Source organism: Indicator indicator, chromosome 1 (assembly GCF_027791375.1).
Source record: "Indicator indicator isolate 239-I01 chromosome 1, UM_Iind_1.1, whole genome shotgun sequence".
Lineage (NCBI taxonomy): Eukaryota > Metazoa > Chordata > Aves > Piciformes > Indicatoridae > Indicator > Indicator indicator.
The window spans coordinates 31,743,421-31,750,071 of record NC_072010.1 but is presented as its reverse complement, the minus strand read 5'-3'; positions in this window follow the sequence as shown (position 1 = coordinate 31,750,071).

Here is a 6,651-nt window from a genome sequence, read left to right as displayed (position 1 = left end):
GGGCTCTTCTTTTAGGCTTTTGAAGGATGCTGGAACTTGTTTGGAGGGTGCTGAGACCTGTTTGAGGAAGCTGAAGAGAAGCTCCATAAAACGAAGCTCCTGCCCCTTTTCCTTCACCCCTCTTGGCTGGTTTGGTCCCCACCTCAGAGAGGCACATCTCACTCAGCCCATGCTGACCGTCAGTCTGCCCAAGCATAGAATCATAGAATCAGTTAGGGTTGGAAGGGACCACAAGGATCATCTAGTTCCCACCCCCCTGCCATGGCCAGGGACACTTCACACTAGATCAGGCTGGCAGATCCACACTGCAGAGAGACTCATCACTGCCCCAGCAGAACAGCAAAGGCATCCAAATAAGCACTTGACATTCCTTCTGTCCATCCAGGGATGGGCAAGAGGAGAGGTTAGCACACTCAGTGCTGCAGTTGCAGGCCCCCAGCAAAGCAGTGACACAATAGTATGGCTGCTCCAGCCCAACATGGTGTGACTTCTCTGGCAGCTGAAAGCATCTGTGCTGAAAGCTTCTGCAATCTGCATCCAAGGGGTGTGCTCTAAGAGCCCCATGATTCCTGTTTGGGCTGTCAATTTCAAACCTTTAGGAGGTCACTGTAGGCTAGAGAGAGATTTCTGTCACTGTTCTGGATGTCCTCCTGCCCAGAGTGTATATGAGAAGAGTGAAGGGAAATGACCTTATGAGAATTTGTTCCTCTACTAAGCTAAAAAGCCTCCAGGTACTCCTGAAAGGATGCCACCAGGTCAGCAGAGACTAAGCCTGTATTACTAGATTGTTCTCACATGTTGTAAAGCTTGGCAAGCCAAGGAGGTTTGTGACAGGGGTGCATTAAGTGTGTCCAGCAGATTGAGGGAGGTTCTCCTCCCTCTCTACCCTGGTGAGACCTCACCTGGAATATTGTGTCCAGTTTGGGGCTCTCCAGTTCAAGAGGGATAGGGATCTTGAGAGAGAGTCCAACAGAGAGCTACCAGGATGATGCCCTGTGAGGAGAAGCTGAGAGCCCTGGGGCTTTTTAGTCTGGAGAAGAGAAGACTGAAAGGGGATTTAATAAATGTTTATAAATACCTGAGGGCTGGGTGTCAAGAGGGAGGGGACAGGCTCATTTCCATTGCACCCTGTGATAGGACAAGGGGTAATGAACTACAGCACAGGAGGTTCCACCTCAACATGAGGAGGAACTTCTTCCCTGTAAGGGTCACAGAGCACTGGAACAGCCTCCCTAGAAAGGTTGTGAAGTCTCCTTCTCTGGATACTTTCAAGACCCATCTGGATGTGCTCCTGTGTGACCTGTGCTAGATTCCTAGGTCCTTCTCTGGCAGGGTGGTTGGACTTGATGATCTCCAGAGGTCCCTTCCAACCCTAACATCATGTGATCCTGTTATCCTGTGCCAGTACAGGTCCCATTAGCACAGTTCACAACCTCTAAAATTAGCAGCATCTACATTCCTAGAATGTGGGTCCAACAGTGAGTTTGGGAAGTTTCTAGAGGCATTTGACTATTCTGCAAGGCCTGATCACCACACAGGAACCGCCGCTCCACGTTGGTCTGAGAAAGATTGTGACTGAAACATTCTGAGGCACTGCAGCCACATTTCCCTCATGTGAAATACAATTTGACAGTGCAGCAAGCAGTGGAGGCAGGCATGGTGGGGAGGGCCTGCATCCCTCCCCAGAGATCACTATTATTTTTCACTGATGTGGCTGATTGATCTTTTCACTGGCACATTACTTAACCACAGGACTGTTTCAATAGCACCTAGGTAGTCACAGGTCTTGAGAAAAAGGCATGGAGAAGTCAACGTCCACCACCTCTCAGACATGCAAGGCGTTCAACTCCAGGGCTGCAAAGTCAAGGCAGGGCATATTACTGAGAGGCTGGTCAGAAGACATCTCACCCATCTCAGTAAAAAAAATAATATGTGCTCTGAGGTTTCTAGTTTGCTTAACTGCAGTGAAGAACCAGGACAAGTTCAAAGGCTGCTGGAGGTGCTTTCTGGCCTGTGTGATCAAAGCAGCACCGTGCATGTCAATCACCTCCTAGGAGATTTCCAGAGTGGATATGTGGGGGTTCCTCTCCATGCTTTGTGTGTTTACAGCTTTTCACTGCTGTATTCCTGTAGATCCTTAACACATGGAATAAATGAGTGGCTGCCTCAAGGGAGTTCAGTGCTTTTGTGCATGATCAGCTATGCAGCTTTCTGCTCTTTTCACAGATTTCAGACATATCATTACCTGTGAGCACATGGCCCACACAAATGGCAGCCCTTCCTGCCTTCAGACAATTTCTAATGGATCTCTAATAGCAATAGTAGCTTACACACTGGGAGCAAATTTGGTTTTCTGTAAGACACTGTTGCCTTTAAAAAGTTATCAGGGGACAAGAAGTAAATAAGGTGCAGTGAAAAATAGTGCTCTAAAAATATAGTCATTTTACTTAGACTCAGAGCTGCTTATTACTTTCAGAGCAGCAAAGGAAATGTTGGGAACAACACAGCTTTCCTGGTGGCAGAAGAGAACCATCACCACTGAGTGGCCTAATAAATATGAACAAAATGAGAACCCTATCAAGTGATGTTGGGCCTAATTCAGAGTTTGCTCACACTAAGCTGTATAAAGACCACGGATATCACTTTACCAGTACACAGAGCTCCTCTCCACTGTCTTGCCGAATAAACAGCTTCTTAGGTTTATGGATAAATTTTAACTGTGACATTGCTCACCACTCAGCAGGCAATGAGGCTCAAGGCACTCAGCGCTGCACACCTTGTCTGCTTGCCTGAAAAGTACTAGATCTAGTACCCGAGCAGCCTGGAGGAAAATGCTCTCCAATTCTTTACCAGTCTGCTCTCCAGATGGTGCAAGAGGCTGCCAGAAGCAGCAGAAGATGAAGAGCTGTAGAGTCAGAATAGCAGTTCCACACAGGGGTTTCCAAGATCAGAGGTACCAGATCCATTTCTCCATGAAGCTGAAAGCAGCAGTAGCTAAATACTTGCTGTAGGAATGTGCTTCTTGCAGCCATCTGCCAGGCACAGGGTCCTGTTTTACAAGTGGGAGCCAGATAGAAGCTTGTTGCTCATTTAGGCAGCAATTGACACCAGGATCTGAAATTTGTGATCAGTCTCACAACAGAATTAAGCTGCATTTGGAAGGAGGGTTGGGGTTTTGGTTCAGTTCCATCTCTTGAGGAAGTAGAAACATTATTTTATCTGTACCAAAGCACAGCAGCCAGCCATACTGCTGATTCCTAGCCAGGATAGATGATTTACAGGAAGGTGTAAAATCCTCATCATTCACCTAATTATGCTTTACTACACTGTCAGGGGATATTTCCTTCAGAGTCCATCTGGTGATCAGACTGTACCCTGAAGCATATGGATTGATTGTCCTCATGGTTTTTTTTCCTCCTAGTTAGACTAACTGCTGATGCTTTGTTTTCATTCATGTGAATGTTTGAGCCTTTCTGAAGCACTGAAAATTATGATTAATTGTGCAATGAAAATCAATAAAGTGCTTACAAAGCCAGCTTCATTTGGGAGTGAAGCCCAAAGACAGCTGCTTTCTCTAAGAAAGAGAGGGAAAGCTGGAGAAAAGCAACAGCACAAAATTCCAGATCTTGGGATTTTGTCCTATTTGTCCTGGGTTTAACCCCTTCAGCATCTGATGAGAGCTTTTTTACAGGCTCCTATTACCATTTCATGAAGGCCAAACCTCAAGTCCATCAAATAAACCAGAATACCCAGCTGAACAGAAGTGCATTGAAAAGCAAAAATGTTAAACTCCTGTACCAGACTGCAGTTATTCCCATACCTTTAGGTCCAGAACAGCTTCATTTTTCAAGGGAGATTATAAAGCTAAGGATGAAGATCTGGTAAGGCATTTGCTATAGTATCCCTGCCAACAGAACTTACTCCCCTTTGCATGCTGACAAGTGCTAGTGTTTTGCCTAGGGTTAAATATCCCAGTTTTAGTCCATTTCCCAGAGGAGAGCATTTTCGGAGCTCAGGCATACCACTCTCTAGAACTCCAGATAGAGTGACTGCCATCTTGTGGTTAGCTCTCCCTGATGCACTGGTGCCAGAACTGGTGCCAGTGCTCACTGCTGGTGCGGAGCTGCAGGCTGAGGGTCTGAAATAGTGTCCCGAAACGCAGCCTAGGGGTAGGGTACTGGCAACGGGGAGGACTGCTGTATGGCAGGGTGTCTGGCTCCAGTGTTGGGATGCTGGGGAGAAGGAAAAGCAGCCCCTTTCACAAAATATGCTCTGAATAACAGCATACATCACCTCTCTGGGGCCTGGGGTAGGGGCAGTTTTCAATCTCCAGGGCCCCTCAAGTCCTACATCTTGCCTATGGGAAATGCATGATGCGTGAAAGCCTCTTCACCCTACTCCTCACTCACACACTCCTCTAAAAATGCTGCCCCTGAACTGAGTTGCTATGGGCTGGTGAATGAGAAATACCTGAAAATTGCATCTTGTCTTTGGAATACCAAGTGCCTGCATTAGTTTGGAACCAAAGGAAAAGCCCTACGTCTCACCCTGGTGCTGCTACCATCTCCCATCCATCATCTGCTTCACCGCTCTTGTCCAGCTTTGAGTCTGCGATGAGGGCACCTCCTTGAGATGAGTAACCCAGAGTAGGATTACCTGGCCCTTACAGATCTACACTGTCTATCCAGCCAGAAGCGGCCCCTGGAGTTGCAAACATACATGCATGAGTGCAAGAGACACAAAATACACAGTCATCCCACCCGAGAGAAATGCTGTGGTCACGGTTTCTTCTTGCAGTTCCCTCTCACTGATTTACGTCTGCAGGATTCCCGCATCAAACAACTAAAGAGCACAGCAGCCACCTTTTCAATGCCTCCCCTCATGTATGGCAACAGTGTGTCCCACACTGGGAAAGAGGAGGAACAGCATAGGGACCACGCTCTGCCAGCACTGGGAAATATTTTGCCCTGACAGAATGGGTCTTAGGACGTTACACCTTTCCCAACCTGTATTAATTCCATAGGTTCATGAGAACAACAGGGTGGACAGATCTTATCAGGAACAAAACCAAATCATTAGTACAGACACAAAGTAGCATGTTTGCGCTGCAGAATGTTTGAAGAAGCAAAGTTTATGGGTATAGGAGCAAAGGAAGAGGATGGTGGCTATTGTACAGGAAAACAGTACTGAGCCAGGCTGCTGGTCCAGCCAGTACGGTGTCCCATTGTTGGCAGTGTCTCAGAGGGGCACGTTCAGAAATGACCTAGGAAATAATTCTCCCCACTTTCTGCAATAACAATATGAAAGACACATCTTTATCTAGCCCACAGTTGTGTTTGGTTTAAAAACCTGTCCTTGTTTCAGCTATTTCAGCTATAGAATACTTCACAGTATCACAGTATCTTAGAGCTTGGAAGGGACCTCAAGAGATCACCTGGTCCAATGCCCCTGCCCAAGCAGGATCACTTAGGGTAGCCATTAGCACATGCATTACTAAAAGCAAAGAGTACATTGGCTTTAGAGAACATTTTATTTGAAGACACTTCTTACATCATTGAATATTTGTTCTTTATTAAGGCAACTCTGAAGGGGCTGAAGGGGAAGGAAGGGAGAGGGAGGGAACTGAGACTGTGTCAACAGGATTGCATTAAGGCAAGATTCCCTCTTGCATTTCACCACAGTAAAATCCATGTAAAGGCCAGAACAGTAAATGACTCATACCAAGGAAAGAGATTCAGTGCAAATATATACCCTACTGACTATCCAAAGACAGGACTTGGTCCTCAGCTGAGGCAAACTTACAGCACCGTGTTAGCCACAAAGCTGTGTTGAGGATTCCACCTTGGGTTCAGGGAAGCGTTTTAGTATGTGTTTTGTATGCAAGCACAGATTTAAATGCTCTCCTAAATCAGGCACACAGCCTTTGAGTGCAAGTCTGTGAAGTTAACAGAATTTATTTTTGTAGGTAAATATGTCATTCGGTGTCCCTTTGGTTCACTTCTTACCCTATTGTTACGAACTGAGTATACCCCCTTAGTTTGTTGAACACAGTTTTAATTTTAAACATGCTTTGCCATCTGCTTATGTTTTAAGTGTATTATGACGTAAAAATGAATTATTCTTTGGAGGGCACTTCTTGCAAAGGTATTCTTGGAGGACCAAGTTATGGTTTGTTTTTTCCAGTGACTAGTAATGTACTCTGAGTAATGCCACAGACAACAGAGGCATAACTTGCAGGGAAAAGTACTCCTCAGTTCACATGCCAGCGACACACTGCAGACCCCAAACACTTCTCTTTTTTTGCCCCCCACAAGAATTTCCTAAGAGAATCCTACCATTCCAAAAATAGAGTCATTAATACTTGCATTGGCTTGGGGAAACCCATTTTGTTATCCTGGGTGCAAACTGAAGGAGTGTATGGCAGAAATGCTACCAAAAGCATGAAGAGATTTTCAGGCAGAAGCAGTATATAGCATTTCATAATCCTGAAAGTTGCCTCAGCCTCCCAAGACAAAGATCCCCAGGTGCCCTCTAACGGATAACCCTGGTGCCCATTAATAAAAGGATATGTATAATATGTATAGGTCTCACTATTGAGATCTTATTCAGGAATATGAAATGGTTGTGTCTAGCAAAGTGGAAAATAAGGCA